Here is a 22,794-nt window from a genome sequence, read left to right as displayed (position 1 = left end):
GGTCAAAACATGACACTGACGTGGGCTTAGTAAAATCAGCAAGCCCTATAATTATGAGAACAAAACAGGGCAGTGTATTACCAAGAAAAGCCCAATATCCTATGAAACCTGAAGCTGAGGAAGGAATAAGCAAAACAATAGAGGGTTTGATAGCAGCGGGAGTTTTAGAAAGAATAAACAGCCCGTGCAATACCCCCCTTCTTCCAATTCTAAAAGCAGATAAGTCAAAATGGAGATTGGTGCATGACTTAAGAGCAGTAAATGAGGTGGTGCAGGATTGGCCAGCAGAAGTACCAAATCCTCATACACTGTTAACAAATGTTCCTCCGACAGCCAAATACTAGACAGTGATAGATTTATGCTCAGCTTTTTTCAGTGTACCGTTAGCAGAAGAAAGTTGGTACTTGTTTGCATTCACCTACAGAGGACAACAATACACATACACTAGAATACCTCAAGGGTTCAAACATTCGCCTCATGTGTTCAACCAGGTGCTAAAAGCAGATCTAGAAGACCTGGAGATAAACAGCACAGTAATCCAATACGTGGAAGATCTGATTGGAACAATGTCATGAGGACTCCATAAGAGTTCTCCAAAAATTGGCAAAGGGGGGACACAAAGTGTCAAAAACTAAATTGCAGTATTGCTTACCTCAGGTTGACTATCTGGGAAGAACTATAGCGCATGGGTCAAAAGCAATATCACCAGGACAATTAGAAGGCATAAGTAAAACACCAAAACCAGTAAATGTGGGCCAAATGATGACATTCTTGGGAATGACAGGATTCAGCGGAGATTGGATAGAGGACTATGCGATAAAAACAGCAGCTCTGAGGGTGCTGATGAAAACAGCGGGTCAGCAGAACTTAAGAGCCCCTTTAATATGGACAACAGAAGCTACAATGGCATTTGAAATGTTGAAAAAAGAAATGCAGCTATGCACTATGCCTATGAGAAGGCCTCGTCAATCACAACGGGCTACCCAATAACAATATACACACACATCACAAGACAGTGGAACTGTTAGAACAGGGAAGGTTTGTTCTAACACAAGCTAGGAACCTGTCATATTTGTCGTTATTAACATACCCAGACATCACTATCAAGAGATGTAGCACAGTAAATCCAGCTGAGTTAATACCACTGGCAGATGAAGGGGAAGAACATGATTGTATAGCACACTCGCTAACATTCACCAGGTTAAGACCAGATTTAGAATCAACACCCTTACTATATGCAGAAGAGACATATTTTGTAGATGGTTCATGTTATCGAGATCATTTAGGAAATCATGCAGGGTACGGCATAGTCAAACAAATAGGGCAGACATTCAGCTGTCCACAACCGTGTTCTGCCCAGTTGGCAGAACTAAGGGCACTGACAGAAGCCTGTAAAATGGGGGAAGGCAAATCAGTGAACATTTTTAATGACTCAGCGTATGCGCATGGAGTCTGTCATCTGTTTGGGGCAGTATGGAAACAGAGAGGCTTTTTGAAAAGTGATGGGTCACCCATACAGCATTGTGAGCAAATTAAGGAATTGATGTCGACTATGATGAAACCAAAACGGTTAGCGATCATCAAATGTCAGGCGCACCAGAAAGGCAATGATTACATTATTCAGGGCAATAATGCTGCTGATGAAGCGGCAAAGCGAGCCTCGAAGTGTGAGGTGGCCGTGTTGGCCCCAATGGTATTAATAGAACCAATAACGCAGCTAGAGGATATAATACGCATGCAACAGATTGCAGGGCCGTATGAGCAATCCATGTGGCTCCAAAGGGGGGCAAAAGGAGACTCTACAGGATTGTGGAGATTGCATGAGGGTACGATAGTGGCACCTACGGTGCTACTGGGGATTTTGATCGCTGATGCGTATGGTTTTGACCATTGCGCAAGGAGGGAAGTTTTGAGAAAGATAAAACTCCAAGGGTATTGGTCACCCTATTTACAGGCAATGGTAGAAAATGCATTGGCAGAATGCACAGTATGCGCACAAAACAATGTGAGAAAGGAATCAAAACACCCTTAGGACACATACCGGTTCCAGACGAACCATTTAAACATTTGGTAATGGACTATGTAGACAGGATAAAAAAGGTCAATGGAAAAGATACATGCTTGTTGTCATAGATAGATTTAGCAGATGGGTAGAAGCAACGCCATCGGCAGAATTAGGGGCAGGAACAGTGGTTAAATTTCTAACAAGAGAAGTAATACCCAGATTTGGAATACCTAATGAGATTAGCTCAGATAATGGTGCAGCATTTATTCAGAAAACTGTGAAACAAGTCATACAGCAGTTAAGGATAAAGCAAAGATTGAGTTGTGTCTACCATCCACAATCACAAGGAATGGTAGAAAGAATAAATGGTACCCTCAAAACAAAGCTGAATAAGATATGTGCCTTATAATATATACCTTACTAAGGACCACCACTGGAACAACTCCAGATGGAACTAAAGCAGTACATGAAACAACTAACTGAGATACATAAAGTTATATATTCACAGGAAAAAGACTAGCAGCCGGAGCCGGAGCCACCCCTGCCCAATCCGATAACTCCAGGAGACCAGGTGTACATCAAAGTCTTCCGGAGGAAGTGGAACGAGCCAAGGAGAGAGGGACCGTACGAGGTAGTGCGAGCCACCCCCACTGCAATACAAGTCCGAGGGAGTCTAACCTGGTACCACTTGAACCACTGCACCAGGGTCCCGAGGCAAGAAGAAAAAGCAAACCAGAGAAGAAGACGAAGGAACGGGTAAGATCGTACAGGAGCACAGAGGAAATGAAGGAACAGGTACAGAGGCTGAACAGGGGCCGGAAATCCAGCCCCCAGCCGAACGGGAAGGACAGTAGAGCCTGGGGGATCCTGGGGAAGTGACTAGTGATATATAAAGTAATAATACTAATCTATATGCTGTCCCAAATAGAACAGGCCCTGCCTAGAGAATTGAGTCAGGAAGTGAAGCAAACACAGGTTGAAACCAAAAGAGATAGGGACAGAGAATATAAGGTAAATACATTATGGGAACAGGCAAAGCAAAATTATTGGTATAAATGGGGAGAGTTTACAGCCCAGTCAGTAACAGAAGGAGATTGCCTCATGTGTAGTCCATCACCACTGAAAAAACTACGAGTTGTACCTAACACACACACACATACCAGGCATGTGCACAGTTATATAAAAAGTCCTGTCCCATAGAAGAATCAAAACGACCATATTGTCCAGCCGAATGTTTGGGTATCTTAAGCAACACCAGATACCATCCGTTTTATGATCAAACTTTTAGAGACCAATTCAGAAAAATAGATGTGAGAATAGATGAGAAAAAGAGGGAGATCCCCGGATTCAATTGATTGGAAGCAAAAGTTTGAATGCTTCGACAAACCACTTAACACAACATATGGCACCGCAAACCTGGGGAAATTTAAAGGGGACTGTCACGTCACGTGGCGTATTGTACCTTGGAATATGGAACAACTGTCAGAAAACGTGTTCTTTATTTGAAGGAGAAGACAAACTACTTCTTAATTTTAGCTATTTATTTATATGTCAAAATTCTAGACTTGTACAAGGACCACTTTTGGCGAAGAAAATCACAGTCAGCAAGCTGTTAATCTGTAACCAACCTTCCAAAAATGGATACATTCAAAATGTCAAACCAAGCATTTTACAGTATACAGAATGATTATGATTGGCTATTTGGTTGGGGAGGAGCCGCGGTTTAGACTTGGCTCTCCTCTCGTTGGTGCTTTAGGCTGGTCCCAGCCCCTGACACTCGATCCGTTCCAGGTAGAGATATCGCCGGTCCGTTCCCTCTGGGGAACGAGTTGACCTGCTGAAGAAAACATACACCTACTCTGATTTGTCCTTTCCTAGCCTAATATTTTCCATTACATCATTCTTAAGTTATGTGTGTGTTGCAGCATCTATCTTGATGACCTGACCCTTACCTCTTCATGTATTAATCCAAGTACCATGGAACTAATGCTTGATTCATTTCTCATTTATCAACAGGCCATCACATTAGTAAATTTCAGATGATTAAAAAACATAAATACAATTGATTTGCATATGGAATATCAAATACAATTAGTAAATTTAATCACCCTAAATAAAGAACTGAATAGCTTTATTTACTCGTCTGCTATTGAGCATTATAATGCAACTGTTTTTATAAAAATAATTTCTAACAAAACCCTCCTTTCACACCTTTTAAGGTGTGAACCAAAAATAAATTGTTTTTTATAAAAAATTCTCAACAAAACCCTCCTTTCACACCCCTTAAGGTGTGAACTAAACCTTTACCACAGGAGTCTTGGGTGTTGCGGTCTCAGGCTCTGCCTCCACCTGCCGTACCTGGTTAGACAAAACTCGAGACAAGTTAGTCAATGCATTCATGTAGTCATTGCAATTTATGTGCCAAATGTCTAAGGACGGCAGGTGGCCTCCATGTCTTGGAGGACCTGGCATTTGAGCGACCTGTCAACAACTCATGGGGCGTTAGATGTGTTTTGCTGTTTGATGAGTTCCTCATCAACATCAGTGCTAGGGGAAGTGCATCTAGCCATGTCAATCTGGTGTCATGGCATACTGGTTGGGAATGAGTTCATTCCTTAGCCATTTTACTTCAGTGCTGGCTGTCTCTTTTTTACAGGGAGTGGCTTCCACCCATTTAGTGAACCTATCCACCATTACTAGTAGGTATCTGTAGCCTTTCACTCTGTTGTCTGCACCCATATCTGATGTCCTTGAATGGTGCGTCTGGTACTGGGAACTTTCCCATGGGACACTTGTAGACCATCTTTGGGTCGTGGTCATTGCATGTGTCACATTCTGTCACATAGTTTTCCACCATGCTGGTCATGTATGGATGAATTTTGATTTTAATCAAATTACCGGCCTGTATAGATGGGGTCAAGCAGTAGTTCCAAAACTTGAACACTATATGGAGCTAATCAGTAATTGCTGAACATAAACATTAAATGGAGCTTAATCATTAATTACTGAACATGAACACTAGTTGGAGCTAATCAATAATTGCTAAACATGAACATTAAATGGAGCTAATCAATAAAGCTGAACTTGAACACTAGATGAAGCCAAAACACTAGTTGCTCTGCTTTAAGGAAGTAACGAGACAAAGAAAACTTTTCAGGGTGGGGCCGGCCTCCCACTTACTGAACAACCACAACAACAGTAGAGCGAACGCTCGCACAATTTTTATAACAGTTTACACCAACATGTTTTCATCAGTATGTCACTTTCTTTTACTTTCAAACACAATTACTCTCCAAACGCTCTCACCTCCCTCAGCTTCAATGCTTTACTTACTCACACAACCTGGTCCCATACGCTCTCCACTCATAACAACATTAACTCTAACACACAACAAATATAATTTATCAGGACTTTAACCTGAATGGGACTTTAACCCAAAACAAAAAAATTACAGGGACTTTAACCCTGAGGGCCTCTAACCCAGAACAATAGAATTTACAGGGACTTTAACCCTGAGGGCCTCTAACCCAGAACAATAGAATTTACAGGGACTTTAACCCTGAGGGCCTCCAACCCAGAACAATAGAATTTACAGGGACTCTAACCCTGAGGGCCTCCAACCCAGAACAATAGAATTTACAGGGACTCTAACCCTGAGGGCCTCCAACCCAGAACAATAGAATTTACAGGGACTTTAACCCTGAGGGCCTCCAACCCAGAACAATAGAATTTACAGGGACTCTAACCCTGAGGGCCTCCAACCCAGAACAATAGAATTTACAGGGACTTTAACCCTGAGGGCCTCCAACCCAGAACAATAGAATTTACAGGGACTCTAACCCTGAGGGCCTCCAACCCAGAACAATAGAATTTACAGGGACTCTAACCCTGAGGGCCTCCAACCCAGAACAATAGAATTTACAGGGACTTTAACCCTGAGGGCCTCCAACCCATTTATCAGGACTTTAACCTGAAAGGACTTGAACCTAAAACAAAAAATTTACAGGGACTTTAACCCTGAGGGCCTCTAACCCATTTATCAGGACTTTAACCTGAAAGGACTTGAACCTAAAACAAAAAATTTACAGGGACTTTAACCCTGAGGGCCTCTAACCCATTTATCAGGACTTTAACCTGAAAGGACTTGAACCTAAAACAAAAAATTTACAGGGACTTTAACCCTGAGGGCCTCTAACCCATTTATCAGGACTTTAACCTGAAAGGACTTGAACCTAAAACAAAAAATTTACAGGGACTTTAACCCTGAGGGCCTCTAACCCATTTATCAGGACTTGAACCTGAAAGGACTTGAACCTAAAACAAAAAATTTACAGGGACTTTAACCCTGAGGGCCTCTAACCCATTTATCAGGACTTGAACCTGAAAGGACTTGAACCTAAAACAAAAAATTTACAGGGACTTTAACCCTGAGGGCCTCTAACCCATTTATCAGGACTTTAACCTGAAAGGACTTGAACCTAAAACAAAAAATTTACAGGGACTTTAACCCTGAGGGCCTCTAACCCATTTATCAGGACTTTAACCTGAAAGGACTTGAACCTAAAACAAAAAATTTACAGGGACTTTAACCCTGAGGGCCTCTAACCCATTTATCAGGACTTTAACCTGAAAGGACTTGAACCTAAAACAAAAAATGTACAGGGACTTTAACCCTGAACAATAGAATTCTGACATATATTACTTTGATTGTTAAATTTTCATTAACGGTTTCATTACGTATACATAGATTTGTAAATTTGGTAGTTGGTTTACTCTTACCTCCTCCACACTCACAGTCTACACTATTCAAAGTTAACTATGCAGAATTCGGTTTATAACAACAGGTTTCTGCTTACCTTTTTGTTTTTGGCCAGCCTCTGTGAGTGTTGAGGGGTTACAAGAAAACAACTCCGTCTGGCTTCCGTCTCCCGGACTTCGCCGTCGGTTCAATTCGGTCCAATTTCTTCTCTTCAAATCACGTCGGGACGTCACCAAATTTGTCAGAAAACGTGTTCTTTATTTGAAGGAGAAGACAAACTACTTCTTAATTTTAGCTATTTATTTATATGTCAAAATTCTAGACTTGTACAAGGACCACTTTTGGCGAAGAAAATCACAGTCAGCAAGCTGTTAATCTGTAACCAACCTTCCAAAAATGGATACATTCAAAATGTCAAACCAAGCATTTTACAGTATACAGAATGATTATGATTGGCTATTTGGTTGGGGAGGAGCCGCGGTTTAGACTTGGCTCTCCTCTCGTTGGTGCTTTAGGCTGGTCCCAGCCCCTGACACTCGATCCGTTCCAGGTAGAGATATCGCCGGTCCGTTCCCTCTGGGGAACGAGTTGACCTGCTGAAGAAAACATACACCTACTCTGATTTGTCCTTTCCTAGCCTAATATTTTCCATTACATCATTCTTAAGTTATGTGTGTGTTGCAGCATCTATCTTGATGACCTGACCCTTACCTCTTCATGTATTAATCCAAGTACCATGGAACTAATGCTTGATTCATTTCTCATTTATCAACAGGCCATCACATTAGTAAATTTCAGATGATTAAAAAACATAAATACAATTGATTTGCATATGGAATATCAAATACAATTAGTAAATTTAATCACCCTAAATAAAGAACTGAATAGCTTTATTTACTCGTCTGCTATTGAGCATTATAATGCAACTGTTTTTATAAAAATAATTTCTAACACAACCTAGGCCAAAAGTAGCTTATAACCAAGCAATATACCAATGCGACCCGTAAGGTAGTACTAAAGTAGCCCTAACATGTTTGAGACAGAAGAAGTATCCAATGAGAGGCGCAGGATAAAACAAGATAGGCAAAGAAACTGTTCTGGACCACTGGTACTGAGATTAGGGGCTCCTGGGGCACCAGGAGGCATACCTCTAATCGATATATATCTTAGCCAGAATGAGCCAGTGGCAGATTACTAGTGGGTATGTGGAGAAGGAAGGCTAATGGCGGCATTACCCGCTGATTGGTCAGGAATATGTGCTAGGGTTCGGAATCGGAATAAATATCATGACTTTAAAATACCTCTCCGCACGTTTTAAAGTTTGATCAGTCTAAATAGCTTGAACGCTGTAGGAGGAGTAGCATACCAAAAAATCGGAAGAATTGGAATAATAATGATAAGAAAAAGAAGAATAAGTATGAGCAATAACAATAGTTAGACTCTCTCTGAACCACTCAATATTTGTTGTGAAACAACACAGCACAAGTCCAAAATGCATGTAGGTGACTAGCAAGCTAGCTAGTTCAAGCTAAAGCTAACAATGCTACCATTGCTACTAACTGACAAATAGTCATGCCATTACCCAGATACATTTGTTGACTGTGTCTTCTACTGTAAAATGTAATTAAACGTCACATACCCGCTTCGAAGTCGCTCTCGCTGTCCTCCCAACGGGAGCCCTGCAAAAAAGAAAAACAACAACAACAACCTGTCGTAGAAACGGCTGCCCCAGTCCACGCACAGCCAATCCTGAAAAACACGAAGGCATTTTTCAGGCCTTCCTTGCTAATGCTAGTGTCGTAGAATTTAAGTTATAATACTTAAAAATAAAATACCGTTAACCAGAGCTGTTGATTCATTCAGACTTTATTCCCGCAGAACATGAGAGCCGACCCCGTTATCTCCTCAGTCACCTGTCTTTATAGATTTCACACAGGTTAACGCCTTCTATTCAACGTGTTTCTGATTCCTGTCTACATACACCAATAACATTCAAGAACTACATTTCGTCATCAAGTTGTGTCTAATCAGGCCTTTTGTTCTGACTGTTTGACTTTGTTTATTACGTAATAGTCTTAGTCTTGAATGTTAGTCTTGGTTGCGATAAAAGTTTCCTCTGCACAGCCTCAGCTTTTAACCCACTAACAAAACGGTCACGGAGTGCATCATTAAGATGTGCACCAAACTCACAATGAGTTGAAAGTTGCTTCAAAGCTACTATGTAATCAGACAGACTCACCGTCTTGTTGAAAACGGAAACGTTCCGCGATGACAAGCGGTTTCGACTTGTAATGCTCACTGAGCGACTCGCTTAGCTCCTCGTAGGTTTGTGTGCTAGGTTTTTCAGGACTGACTAAATTCTTTGCTAAGTCTGTAGGCATCCGCTCCGATTACCGACAGAAACACGCTGACCTTTTTGTCAGTGTCCACCTCGTTTGCGATCATCCACTGTTCCAGTCTTTCCAAGTAAGATTCGAAATCTTCCTGTCCTTCTTTGTATTCAGCTAACGCACCGATTTGGAAACTAGCTATCTTGCTAGCTTGTAGTCGCCTTTAGCTACTTAGCTTCCGTTTGCTAGCCTCTTTCTTTCGAGCTACAAAGTTCGTTTATTGCGTTCTACTTGCTGCAAAGTTGTCTCTCGTCACTGGGATCATCTTTCATTAGATATCCCATCCTCGTCGCCAAATTGTAATATATTTAGAGTTATATATATTCACGGTTTCAATAACGGAGACCGAACATTACGTGGATGCTCGTTTACTGATCAATTTTAAGACAGAGTACAGCGCATGTGCACAACAGCTAAGGACTCTTACACAGCCAATAGGGAAAGCCCTTATTAATACATTGGAAACACAAAGTTGTAATAATGCCAATACATTACAGTGACGTATTTTTGAAAAGTGTTGAAAATACATGTCATGCATCATTATTACAGAATAATTAGTGCTACTGACAATTGTCGTTGCTAGGATTGCGTGTTTCTTGTGCCATTTCCCCAGCAACGTGTGTGTAAGACTAGAGTGGTAGGTTAGAACAGAGCCAAATAAGGTGTAATTAAGCCATTACAACAACAACAATCAAATGACCACACAAACCTGACATCACTGTCCTGCCCTCCCATCAGGCAGAATATCTAGCATGTGTGTGTGAGTGTTGTACATAGTCAGAAGGTAGTCCTTAGATGATGTACCAGGAAGAACGAAACCCAGATAACAATTCCCAAACCTATCACTAGGTAACATAGAGTAGGCCATTAGAACACAAATCCAATAAGTGTTGTTCAATATGCTTCAGCTGGGTAGTTGAGACCTAGTGACTTTGGAGTCTGCTATTGATGTCTGTCAACATGAAATCTGTCAAGAAATCTGCCTTATTTCACTCTATGGGAAATCCCATAGGAATGATTTTCGTCCAGTGGAGAGATAGAAATAGAAATTCAGCAAAGTGTCTTATTGGTCAATAATGGTCTGTAATGAGAGTTGGTGTCATTACAGATTCACACAAAACAAACTCAAGCAGTAGTCAGTCACCATTTCAAGTTATATTTAATAGTCTAGGACAGTTCAGATTAAAATACATGTTCATCTGGGTTTAAAGGTGAGAGCATAAAACCTCTTCTGATAGAGAGGGACTTCAGAAATGTAATTGGATATAGGGCCATCGCAGATTTTGTCCACAGCCACTCCCATGGCAGTCATAAAAAACAATTCAAAAAAACATTGCTAATGCTTATATGTGAAACACCAAATTTCCTGATTCATGGCTCATTCTGAGAATTGGAATCACATACCAGCTATATACTAACTATGTATAACTTTGGTTTGTGGTCTCACTGAGGTCCAGCTCTCCACCCAGGGCACTGCAGAAGGACACAGCACGCCTCACCGCCCCCCTCTCACAGGGACCAGGTACAGGAGCTGCAGGAGGAGGGCTTTGCTGGAGCTGAGGAGAGACAGAGGAGGGAGCATACATTGTACAATGAGAAATCCTCCTCATCAGAGATCAGTGTGTCTGTCCTTACGCCAGACGGACTGTGTCTAAGTGGAATAGCTGGTCTAGTCTGGCCTCCTCCACCTCACAGTCTTAGTTAAAGCTAAAGCTCACAATGCTACCACCGTTGCTACTGACGGACTAACAGTCATGCCATTACACAGATGCATTTGTTTACCATGTGTCTACTGTAAAATGTAATTAAACGTGACATACCTACCACCGAGGCATTTCTCAGTACCTTTCGTTGCTAATGCAAATGGCGTAGTAATGCTAGCGCTCAGAAGACCATATCTGAACGATAGTTAGACAACCACTCGATACGTGTTGCTAAAACAACACGGCACAAGTCGAACATGCATGTTGGTGACGAGCAAGCGAGCTAGTTCAAGCTAAAGCTAACAATGCTACCACCGTTGCTACTGACGGACTAACAGTCATGCCATTACACAGATGCATTTGTTTACCACGTGTCTACTGTAAAATGTAATTAAACGTGACATACCTGCTTCGAAGTCGCTGTACTCTGAAAAAGAAAACAGGAACAACAACCTGTCGTAGAAATGGCAGTCCGCTATCCATGCACTCCCGCAGCCAAACCTGCGTTTCTCAGTACCTTTCGTTGCTAATGCTAGTGTTGTAGTAATGCTAGCGCTCAGAAGACTAGCTGGGTCTCGTCAATGTCAACATCATCAGAGGTGTGTTGCTGCGTAGCGCTGGATCAAACATAGAAGGCTGCTCATGTTCTATTTCTAGAGGTCACATGGTAACGCATTTTTGAAAAGTGTTCATGATACATGTCATGCATCATTATTACTCATTATTTTCAAAACGGTGTGTTGCTATGCAACCTTTCAATATAGAACATTAGCAACATTCTATGGAATGTTCAGTCCGCTCCAGATAACAACAGACTTCAGTTGATGTTCACATCGACACAAACCTGCTGATTTTCTGAGCAAAACGGACTGAAAAATGCCTCGGTGTTTTTCAGGATTGGCTGCGCGAGTGCTGGACTGCGGTCTGCCGTCTCTACGACGGGTTGTTCGTGTTTTCTTTTTTGCAAGGTTCGCGATCGTGAAGAGGAAAGCGACAGCGACTTTGAAGAGGGTATGTGACATTTAATTACATTTTACAGGAGACACATATCTCACAAATTGTGTGTGCAATGATTATTTTGCCAGTTAGAAGCAATGATAGCATTGTTAGCTGCTAGGTGGCTAAGTAACCCGTTGACAGTGTCTAAGGGCGTTGCTAAGAGTTACCTTTAGCTTGAACTAGCTAGCTTGCTAGCCACCTCCATGCATTTTAGCTAAAGAGATGTGTGTATGTGTGTGTGTTGTGAGTAGCAGACAGACATCTCTGTGGTGAATACCGTCCTGCGTATGGGACCGGATGGGCAGCTGTCCTCCACTGCGTGGTCGGGGGCTGACTCTTTCTCCACACCCGCTCAGCAGCAGTACACTGATCCTGAGTCACAGGGCCAGAACTGCTATGAGGTCAAACTTAACACTTAAGCCTTTACCATATTATCAAGCCTTTACCATATTATCACTTAGTAACTCCACCGGTTTACATGCGTCATTCTCTCCCATAGCCTCTATTTGACCACCAAGAGGACTGAGGACATTGCCCTGAGGGTCACCACCCTACGCCAGGCCTTCACAGTGAGTCAACCACCCTTTCTCTGTGCTTTCTCTCTTCTGTCTTCTGTCAGATGGTGTTTCACTATTTTTTCCCCCTTTACCAGACCCTGCGCAGTTCCACCCAGAGCAAGAACCAGCTGTACGTGGCTGGGAAGGTCCAGCTGGGAGCACTGGTTCAGGCCAATCACAAGGTAAGACATTGGCTTCCTCCAACAGAGTGAATTATCAAGAGAAAATGTAACAACCGTTTACTGACATTGTCTCTCTTGTTCTGTATAGGACGAGGCACAGTTCATCCGTGCCTATGATGACCTTGTTGGGTACCTGAGTGATCCCTCCAAACAGGGTGACATTGAGATGGAGCTGGCAGAACATCAGGTTAGTTCATTCACTTCAGTAGTCTCACATTGATTACCTGTGCCTGTATTGGGTCCTTCTTTTTAATATCATTGCTATTTTGTTGTAAATGTTTTTGTCTTTTGTTAGATTAGCCATGTCAACCTCATAGACATCCTCTATGAGCTGGTTCTGTTTGGGGTGATGGTGGGGAGGCCCCTGGTGGTGGTGAGTACTGTTCTTATACTGAAGACTGTTACAGGGTGACTTTGTTGACAAGTTCATATGACTCTCTGCTCTCTCCTCCTATGTTTGCTGTTAGCAACCTGGTGGTTTTGTGGAGCGTCTGTACTCTCTCCTACACTCCTGCCTGCCTGCCAGCAACATGAAACCAGAGGCTGAGCGATGCCTGCTGCACCTGAAGGTACAGACAAGTTCTGATGTTGTTACTGTTCCTTCTCTCTAGTATTTAGCATCCAATCTATTGTTCAGTTTAAATGAGTACTGTGAACTAGCAGTAACTCAGAGCCTTACCTCAGGGCGGGCTGATGATGCTTCTGGACGACATGTTTGGTCAGGAGGTTCCCTGGTACTTCAACACGGAGTCTCTGGTCGTTGGAGTCTCGAGCCTCCTGGAGCACCACCTTCAGCTTCTCATGGCGTCCTTCTGAGGGGGCACGCACACACACACACACACACACACACACACACACACGCTATTAAGTAATCGGAATAAGTCATTTTAAATGATTGGAAGTAATTTTATTCTTACCACTAAAGTTGCACTCCCCCTCCCCCTCTCTTTCTCTTTTTTTCTGTCTTTCTTTTTTAGGAATTCCACAGGGTCAAACTCCATCAGTAACCGCAAAGGATACTTCAGTGAAATCCAATAAGTATTCTAGTTAAAGTTTAAATAATAACCTCACATGCCTTCTTGTTATGTCCCCCCCTCTCTCCCTTTCCCCTCTCTCTCTCTGATATGCAGGGCCACAGGAGTCTCATTGTCTTTACTTACATACACTTATTACATATATTTGCAAATAAATGAGTGATGGAGTATCTCAAATTGATTTAATGTCTCTGTGTTTTCTTTTCTTTTGGTGACACTTAACACTAAGGTTTCCTTTTATAATGGGTTTATAATTCAGTTTGCACATTATAAGCATGTGTTGCATTTACAGCATTAGTAACAGTGCAGCCACATATTTTCAAATTATTTGAATTGTCACTATCTATGAATGAATCATTAAAGAGAAGCTACGGGATATGGCAATAACTATTTCTGTATTATTTAACCTCTTATTTTGTGTCTGAATTATCAATGCATAGTTTGTACAAATATAATCAATTGAATCACTGTTTTATCTCATTCAGCCACAGACTCCCTAGTTTATCATCGCCAACTTTAGAAGCAGCATTACTGTTAAGTGTGTCGATGTCACTGGTCTACGTGGAATCCACACACATACGCACCACACTGAGGGCATGTAACAGGGACCCGTTTCCAACTCATTAGCGCTACATTGAGAACTGTAGGCTGAGATTATAGAAATTATCTCGTAGAATCACTTTAATAGTCAAGAAACTACTCAGGAATCATACCACAATTAAACTTGAAAAAGTTCCAGAAGAAACATTGTTTCTCTTTAACAGAGCAATATCCAAGACTGCGTAAAGAGGGAGAAAAATATCTTTCTTAAAGATCAGATTTTAGTAAATAGATATTATTGCACAAAATTGGGCTATAAGAATCTCAAAGACAGAATCAAACATTTCACTCTCTATAGTAGTGATTTTGGTGTCTAGTGTCAGAGGAACATATTTCATCCCCACATTAAGTAAACACAAATAAACTAATTCATATGTAATGTCCTCCAACTTTCCATCAAGAATAAAGACACACTGTGTACTGTGTACCAGTATAGTAACACTACGACTAGAATATATAGACTTGCAATGGAATTTGGCCTTGGAGGGCTACAGGTCCTAGGCCCCCCATTCCCTAGCATCTGATTTCATGTCTCTGCATTGTGTACTGGTTATGGCATGGTACCACTAGGTGAAAGGTCGAGAGGCACATAGAATATTGTACAATTCCAACAGTCCCCTCTTTGATTATTTTAAACAAAGTATAATAATCAAGAATTACCAAAATGAATAATAAAAACATGAAAAAATATAAAAGTAACAATAGGAAATATAAAAGAACCACTTTCCTCATCTTACTAGTGAGTGAGATCTGCTTGTCCTATTTTACACATACAATACGTTGAGTTGACACCATGAGCATCATGTACAGGACTGAGTGAGCGCTGCAAAACATGTTTGTCTACTGATGCTGTATCTTGAACCGTCATCTGCGTTTAACTCACTCACCGCCAAAGAATTCCGGTACACTCACCACCTGGAGTGCCAAGTGTTTTATGTGGTATTCACCTAGCAATAATACTTGGATTGGCTACAAAATGAAGTCGCCCTTGGTGCTCTAGAATGTTGACAATTTGGCGCAAACAACGCTTAGGTTGTGGGTTATATTTCTGCTGGGACCATACATACTGAAAAAAGTATGCACTCACTGCAATGTAAGTCGCTTTGGATAAAAGCGGTAGCTAAATTGCATATATTATTATATATTAGTCTCATTTCCCAATATTTCTCGTGATTACGTAGTACCATTAGCCAATTTATCCATCTCCTCTGCCAAAGTCCTGATATCAGTCAGGGCATAGTAAACACCGACAGGAGCTACAACAGAGAGAAGAAAATGTTGAATACCTGTAGTGTGAGACAGTTTGAATATTACATCAGTCTTAAGTAAACGTCTAGTGTACTGTCCTCCTTCAAGTGTATCTAACCAAAATTAGACAGCCACAAACAGAAAATAAATTAGACAGCCCAAAAATTAGACAGACACGCAAACACAAAATAAATATAACATTGAGTGCTAAAAACAACGCATTAAATGCAGAGCAGAATAATTAGTGCTATTGACAATTGTCGTTGCTAGTATTGCGTCTTTCTTGTGCCATTTCCCTAGATTCACATGACCGTACCTGTTTTCAATTAGTGGCATTTTGGTTAATAAAATGGAGAGCACGCTCCGAAGTTAGCTCTGGCTTCAGTCTCCGTTATTAAAACCCAACACCTATCACAGAGTTAGAGTAGTAACATAGAGTAGGCCATTAGAACACAAATAAATAAGTGTTGTTCAATATGCTTCAGCTGGGTAGTTGAGACCTAGTGACTTTGGAGTCTGCTATTGATGTCTGTCAACATGAAATCTGTCAAGAAATCTGCCCTATTTCACTCTATGAGAAATCCCATAGGAATGATTTTCGTCCTGTGGAGAGATAGAAATAGAAATGTAGTAAAGTGTCTTATTGGTCAATAATGGTCTGTAATGAGAGTTGGTGTCATTACAGATTCACACAAAACAAACTCAAGCAGTAGTCAGTCACCATTTCAAGTTATATTTAATAGACTAGGACAGTTCAGATTAAAATACATGTTCATCTGGGTTTAAAGATGAGAACATAAAACCTCTTCTGATAGAGAGGGACTTCAAAAATGTAATTGGATATAGGGCCATTGCAGATTTTGTCCACAGCCACTCCCCCATGGCAGTCATTAAAAAACAATTTAAAAAAACATTGCTAATTATGTGAAACACCAAATTTCCTGATTCATGGCTCATTCTGAGAATTGGAATCATATACCAGCTATATACTAACTATGTATAACTTTGGTTTGTGGTCTCACTGAGGTCCAGCTCTCCACCCAGGGCACTGCAGAAGGACACAGCACGCCTCACCGCCCCCCTCTCACCTCCCACAGGGACCAGGTACCGGAGCTGCAGGAGGAGGGCTTTACTGGAGCTGAGGGGAGACAGAGGAGGGAGCGTACATTGTACAATGAGAAATCCTCCTCCCTCCTCCTCATCAGAGATCAGTGTGTCTGTCCTTACCCCAGACGGACTGTGTCTAAGTGGGATGAGCTCTGTGCTGTGTCCCTCTGCTCCTATGCTGACAGGTCCACAAAGGAGGAGCAGGAGAAATCCAGCCTGTGCTGCAGAGCTCTGAGCTGCTCTGCTGCTGCCCCCTGCTGGATGTGTGAGGCAGTGCAGCAGTGGAGGAACCTCAGCAGCAGCCTCCTGTCAACACTGCAGCAAGGGATACAGGGTCAGCTGTACCTGGTGGAAGACCTCGTTGATGAAGATGATGTTGTCCCGCCAGCCGGACAGCGTGCTGCTGTTGGAGTGGCTCTTCTCTGGCTCGGCAGGCCCGTTGGGCTCCCCCTCCTCTCCAGTCCTTCTCCTTCCCCTGGAGAATTGCACAACTTTTTTTTATAGATTGGTGTTACAAATTCTTTAGCTGAGTAGTTTTACTGAGTTAATACCTATGTCTGATCTAAATTTCATGTGAATGGCTGCAATGGAAATATGTTGAATTAAACATTTGTTGATGTGTTGAATACTTATTTTCCCCCACTGTATATACACACTCACTGAGCACGTTATTAGGAACACTATACTATACTCGGTAGGGCCTCCCTTTGCTCTGAAAACAGCCTCAATTCTTTGTGGCATTGATTCCACAAGATGTTTATAACATTTCTTTGACTTTCTGGTCCATGATGACATGATTGCATCACGCGATTGCTGTAGATTTTTCAGGTGCACTTCCAAGCTGTGAATCTCCCGTTCTACCACATCCCAAAGGTGTTCTATTTGATTCAGATCTGGTGGCTGGGAAGGCCACTGAAGAACACAGAACTCATTGTTATGTTTCTGAAACCAGTTTGAGACGACTTTTGCTTTGCGACATGGTGCATTATCATGCTGGAAGTAGCCATTAGAAGATGGGTAAATTGTGGGCATGAAGGCATGCACATGGTCAGCAACAATACTCAAATAACCTATACTAATCTTTACTTTGCTACAGCCATCGCTGGCTGACATTGTCATTCACTGCCATCAACGGAAATCAATGTTTCCCACATTATATTTCATGCCAACGTCAATCAAAAGTAACCTCAAACCAAGTACTGTAACAAAGTGATGAAGGCTTATCAAAGGTTACAGATGCATAGTCTTGAACTAAAATAAGAAAAACATACAATAATGATTGAATGGGTGGACTATGGCTTTAAAAGACCCAGAAAACAACCAAAATATCGTATGATGAAAAGAAAGAGATTCCCCAGACTGATGAAGAATAATGGACAGATGCCAAAAATAGAAATGAGACATTTTTTTTAATATACTGTGAAGAGGAGGTGAAAGTAATAAAGGGAGTGGAGAAAACAAGGGAACAAAGCTTTAGTCACAGTGAAAAGGTAATTAGTGAACAGGAGAGAAGTGCCATCACACTTACTTGAGATTTTTTGATCATTTTGAGTTATAATTCTAGTGTTTCTTTTTTGTTCATCTGGTTCACTTTCTTACCTCTGTATCTATCTACAGTTTTCCCGTCTTTTCCAAGGGTAAACAGACCCGAGTTCAATACCCAACAGCCACACTTGGCAGAGTAGACAGCGAACACAATGCAAAGGTGGGCTATTGGAAAACTGTTTTGATAGATTCAACAGTTTAGATTGTAGATTCATTGATAGGTTGGTTGATTGATTTATATTGAGCAGGACCTCTCTCTTTATGTTCCTTCCTCAGATGTCTATCCACAGCTGGACAATGGTAATTTGCTGAAATGAACTGTGTATTAACAGTCAGGAGAATTCAAAAGGTAAGAGGAGACTAACAGCAAAAATATGTATAAAAAGTAGCTTGAGTAGAAAAAATGTGAAACAATAAGCCTACAACAAAAACCAAGTCACCAGCGTGGCTGAAGCCATATTTATTTTGAATGGCCATACCTGAATAAAGTATTCATGCAGTAAGTTATTAGGCTTCTTTATTAGGTACACCTTGCTAGTAACGGGTTGGAATCCCTTTTGCCTTCAGAACTGCCTTAATTCTTTGTGGCATAGATTCAACAAGGTGCTGGAAACATTCCTCAGAGATTTTGGTCCATATTGACATGATAGCATCACGCAGTTGCTGCAGATTTGTAGGCTGCACCTCCATGATGTGAATCTCCCGTTTCACCACATCCCAAAGGTGCTCGATTGAATTGAGATCTGGTGGCTGTGGAGGCCATTGGAGTACAGTGTCACTCATTGTCATGTTCAAGAAACCAGTTTGAGATGATTTGAGCTTTGTGACATGGCACGTTATCCTGCTGGAAGTAGCCATCAGAAGATGGGTACACTGTGGTCATAAAGGGATGGACATGGTCAGCAGCAATACTCAGGTAGGCTGTGGCGACAAAGAAAGAAACAAACCTGTTCTGTCCTCATACATAGCTGAACACCTCCCAAGAGTCTGGAGACAGAATGTCAGTCTGACTTCAGGTTTATTGACTTAGAAAGAGTGAAACTGAGAAAGAGAAACAATAATCAATGATATGGTTTCACATCCACACATTGCCTTGCCATACATCACAGAGATGATCTAACAAAGAAATAGCGACATATAGCTACAATGTGTTGTATTAACATTGAAATATAGTATCCTCTCTTAGCTAACATAACCAAGAATACCCAATGTGTTCTTATATAATGCTAGTATGGTCTCACATGAAGAAATTAAAGGTAAGTTTACATAATCACCATGAAAGCCAATAGTACAAGCTAAACTAGCATCTTCCACAACACAAACACTTGTCTACAGTGGGATATTACTGATAGTCCTTTCGGTCCCTGCACTGATGGACACTATAAAGAATTATGGAGAACTCTCTGGTTATCAAATCAACCAATCAAAATCAGAGGCAATGATGTTAGTTGGACAATGGCCAATTCAAATGTCAGGAAGGCTTGATTTCCACTGGTCTCAAGGATTTAGATACTTGGGAATTACTATAACAACTGACCTATCAAAATTGTTTAAAGCCAACTATGGGAAATTGATGGGCCACATAAAAGGGGACCTTACAAGATGGGAAATTCTACCACTCAAGAATAGAAACGATAAGAATGAAGATTTTGCCAAGATTGCTTTTTCTCTTCCAATCACTACCTATCTATGTTCCTGCTTCCACCTTTACTATATTGGATAAATGGCTGTCCAAGTTTATTTGGCAAAGCAAGCGACCCAGACTTAAATTTAAAAGACTACTCTGCCCAAAAGACAGGGGAGGCCTGGACTTACCTAGCCTGAAAAAATATTATTGGGCAGCCCAACTCAGATCAATGATTGCTTGGATATCCCAAGACACTGACACTATATGGGTGGGAATGGAACAGAGTGAATGCCCAAATTTGCCTTTAGATTCAATACCATTCTTAAACCAAGACATATGGGGGAAAAAGAAAATTGCTAATGTATGGAGCAAGAACACCTTAAAAATATGGTCAATCTTGAGGAAGAAACTACAACTTCCCATGACCATTTCCAGAGCTATAATGATAGCAAACAACTGTGAGTTCTCTCCATCTAGGCTGGACAAGGGATTCCTAAAATGGAAGGAAAGGGGTTTAGTGGTTTTGGACCAGCTGTTTGACGGAGCAGTCCTAAAATCATTTGAACAGCTCAAAGAGGAATATGATTTACCAAACCAAGACTTCTTTAGGTACTTACAAATTAGACACTATCTACAAAGTCATAAAGAATGGGAACAGCTCTGTTCCTTACCAACAAAATTGGAACACCTCTTCATATCAACAACTAAAGGAATAGTGAAGACAAAGTTCATATCACATATTTACAAGATATTGCAGGAAGAGTTAAAAGAAGATAACTTAGATATTAAAGAAAAATGGGAACTAGAAATGAACACAATAATCCCAGATGAGCAATGGGAGACTTCATGCAGACAGGGACATAGGATATCCAGTAGTCCAAACTGGAAGGAATTTGGATGGAAAATGAAAATGAGATACTTTAGAACTCCACTTATAACATCAAAATGGAGCAACACCTCAGATCATTGCTGGAGGGGTTGTGACTTGGTGGGAGATCACACACATATATTTTGGGACTGCCCAAAGATATCAGAATACTGGCAAAATGTACAAAAAGAAATAAAAAAATGTCTCCATATAGATTTACCTCTTAAACCATTACACTTTATACTAGGGGTACTGCCAACTGATCTTGAAGAGAACAGTCAAACATACTTGCTGAGAATCCTCTTTTTAATAGCGAATAAGGTAATCACAGCCTCCTGGCTGAGGCCACACCCTCCAACAATTACACAATGGAGGGAAAGAATCCAAAACGTTTACAACATGGAATATACAACAGCATTATTACAACTGAAAGTAGATGTATTCCTAAATAAATGGTCATCCATTGCCCTACATTTTCATTTGATATGATTGAAATGCAGATTATTATTATATATTTTTTTAAAGATTATTGTTACTGTTATTATTATTGTTGTTATTGTTATTATTATTGTTGTTGTTATTGTTATTGTTGATGATGATAATGGTGATAATGTTGTTGAACATTACCTTATAATTTACCAAATGTAATCTATACTGTATGTATGTGGTATTGCTGAGATAATGATCATACCTCACATATATATTGGTTAAGATGAAAGATATCCATGGACTGTTAACCTTTCTGTGGACTTACCCGCGGCACCTTACTGTACCATCAAAAAGATTTGTTGTGACATACTGTATGACTGCAATTTATAAAAGGAAATGATAATAAAAAGTTAAAAAAAAAAAGAAAAAAAGAAAAGTGTACTGTAGTAGTATTGTTGTAGTTGGCTACACCTCAGCCTATGATTCTCATGGGGCGTTAGATTGTCTCTGATAGAATCCTACGGTTCAGCTCGACATTCAACGACGATTTTCACCTTCTGAGCTAGCAGGCTAACCTGTGAGCTCTCAATTCTTTGTTATTGTTGAACCCTAGCTCAACAATAATTCCTCAGGTTATTATTATAACTTGCTAGGTCACATGTGTAGGCTACAGCTAGCACTTGGGACAGTCGGCTAACTAAGTTACTTGTTGTTTCCGGACAGCTGAGAACCTTGGCTAGCTTTGACAAGCTAATATTGAGAAATATTAGCACCCTGTTTGCAGGAGGGTTGGCCACCTTGTGTTTGTAGCCCTAGGACTACTGAGCACTTTCTAGTTTGACATAATTCCTAGCTAGTTACCTCGTATAATGATCTAGAACATGCCAGTTCTCTCTAGTGTGGGACCAGTGCCATATCTAACTATGCGGGTACCAGTTCCCTGTGGTAGCACGATGGTATAGCAATGCTGAGGTGTATTGTACCTGCTTGTTGCATCGTGCGCTGTATCTAAACTAACCCCACAACTAAGTCAACTAATAAACATGGGCTACGCATATCTTAAACATGCCTGTGTGTGTGTGTTTGTGTGTGTGTGTGTGTGTGTGTGTGTGTTTGCATACATGTGTTTTTTCGGGGATGCAGAGAAAGTCTTCCAGCTGTTCCAATGAGAACATCCATCCATCCATCCATACATAGACCTATGCATTTAATTCTGGTTTGTTTATAACTAAGAGGAAGACACAGTTATCATCAAAAACCACTAGTTATCATCAAAAATGATGGTCACAGTTTGCTAAAAAAAGTACCTAAAAAGCCTGCAGAGGTCTGCCTAAGTTTGGGGAAAAAAGGATCTGCCCAAGATTTACAGCATACCACCTCATCTGTGAAACATGGTGCAGGGGGTGTTAGGTTTGGGCATGTATAGTTGCCATTAGAACTTGTTAACTTGTCTTAATTGATGATTGTACCTGCTGACGGCAGCAGCAGAATGTATTCTGAAGTGCACAGAAACATCTTGTCTACTTGAGTGCAAGCAAATGCGTCCAAATGCATTGGATGGCGCCACACCATACAATAAAACAATGCCATAGCCAAAACACTGCCATAGCAACGAGTGGAAAGATCTTGATTGGCCAAGTCAATCTTCAGATTAAAATTCAATTGAACATGCATTACATTTCCCTAATGATAAGAATTTAGGCAAAAAGACCTCAAAACAAACAACAACTGAAGATGGCTG

At 41.0% G+C, this 22,794-nt stretch overlaps 2 pseudogenes across 2 annotated transcripts in view; both read left to right on the top strand.

Moving 5' to 3' along the window:
- The window catches only part of LOC310823663 (cytochrome P450 3A27-like), a 43,271-nt pseudogene extending 22,975 nt beyond the window's left edge, over positions 1-20,296 (top strand). Inside the window, exon 4 of the transcript in view lies at positions 20,234-20,296. The product of the transcript in view is annotated as a cytochrome P450 3A27-like (transcript). The remainder of the gene's footprint in view (positions 1-20,233) is intronic.
- The window catches only part of LOC310824101 (cytochrome P450 3A27-like), a 63,336-nt pseudogene that overhangs the window by 28,106 nt on the left and 12,436 nt on the right, over positions 1-22,794 (top strand). The gene's annotated exons all lie outside the window — the stretch shown is intronic.

The sequence above is a fragment of the Argentina silus genome (genome assembly GCF_951799395.1).
Source record: "Argentina silus genome assembly, chromosome: Y".
Taxonomy (NCBI): Eukaryota; Metazoa; Chordata; class Actinopteri; order Argentiniformes; family Argentinidae; genus Argentina; species Argentina silus.
The sequence above is the reverse complement of the archived record's forward strand: the minus strand, read 5'-3'. Positions and strand labels throughout refer to the sequence as shown.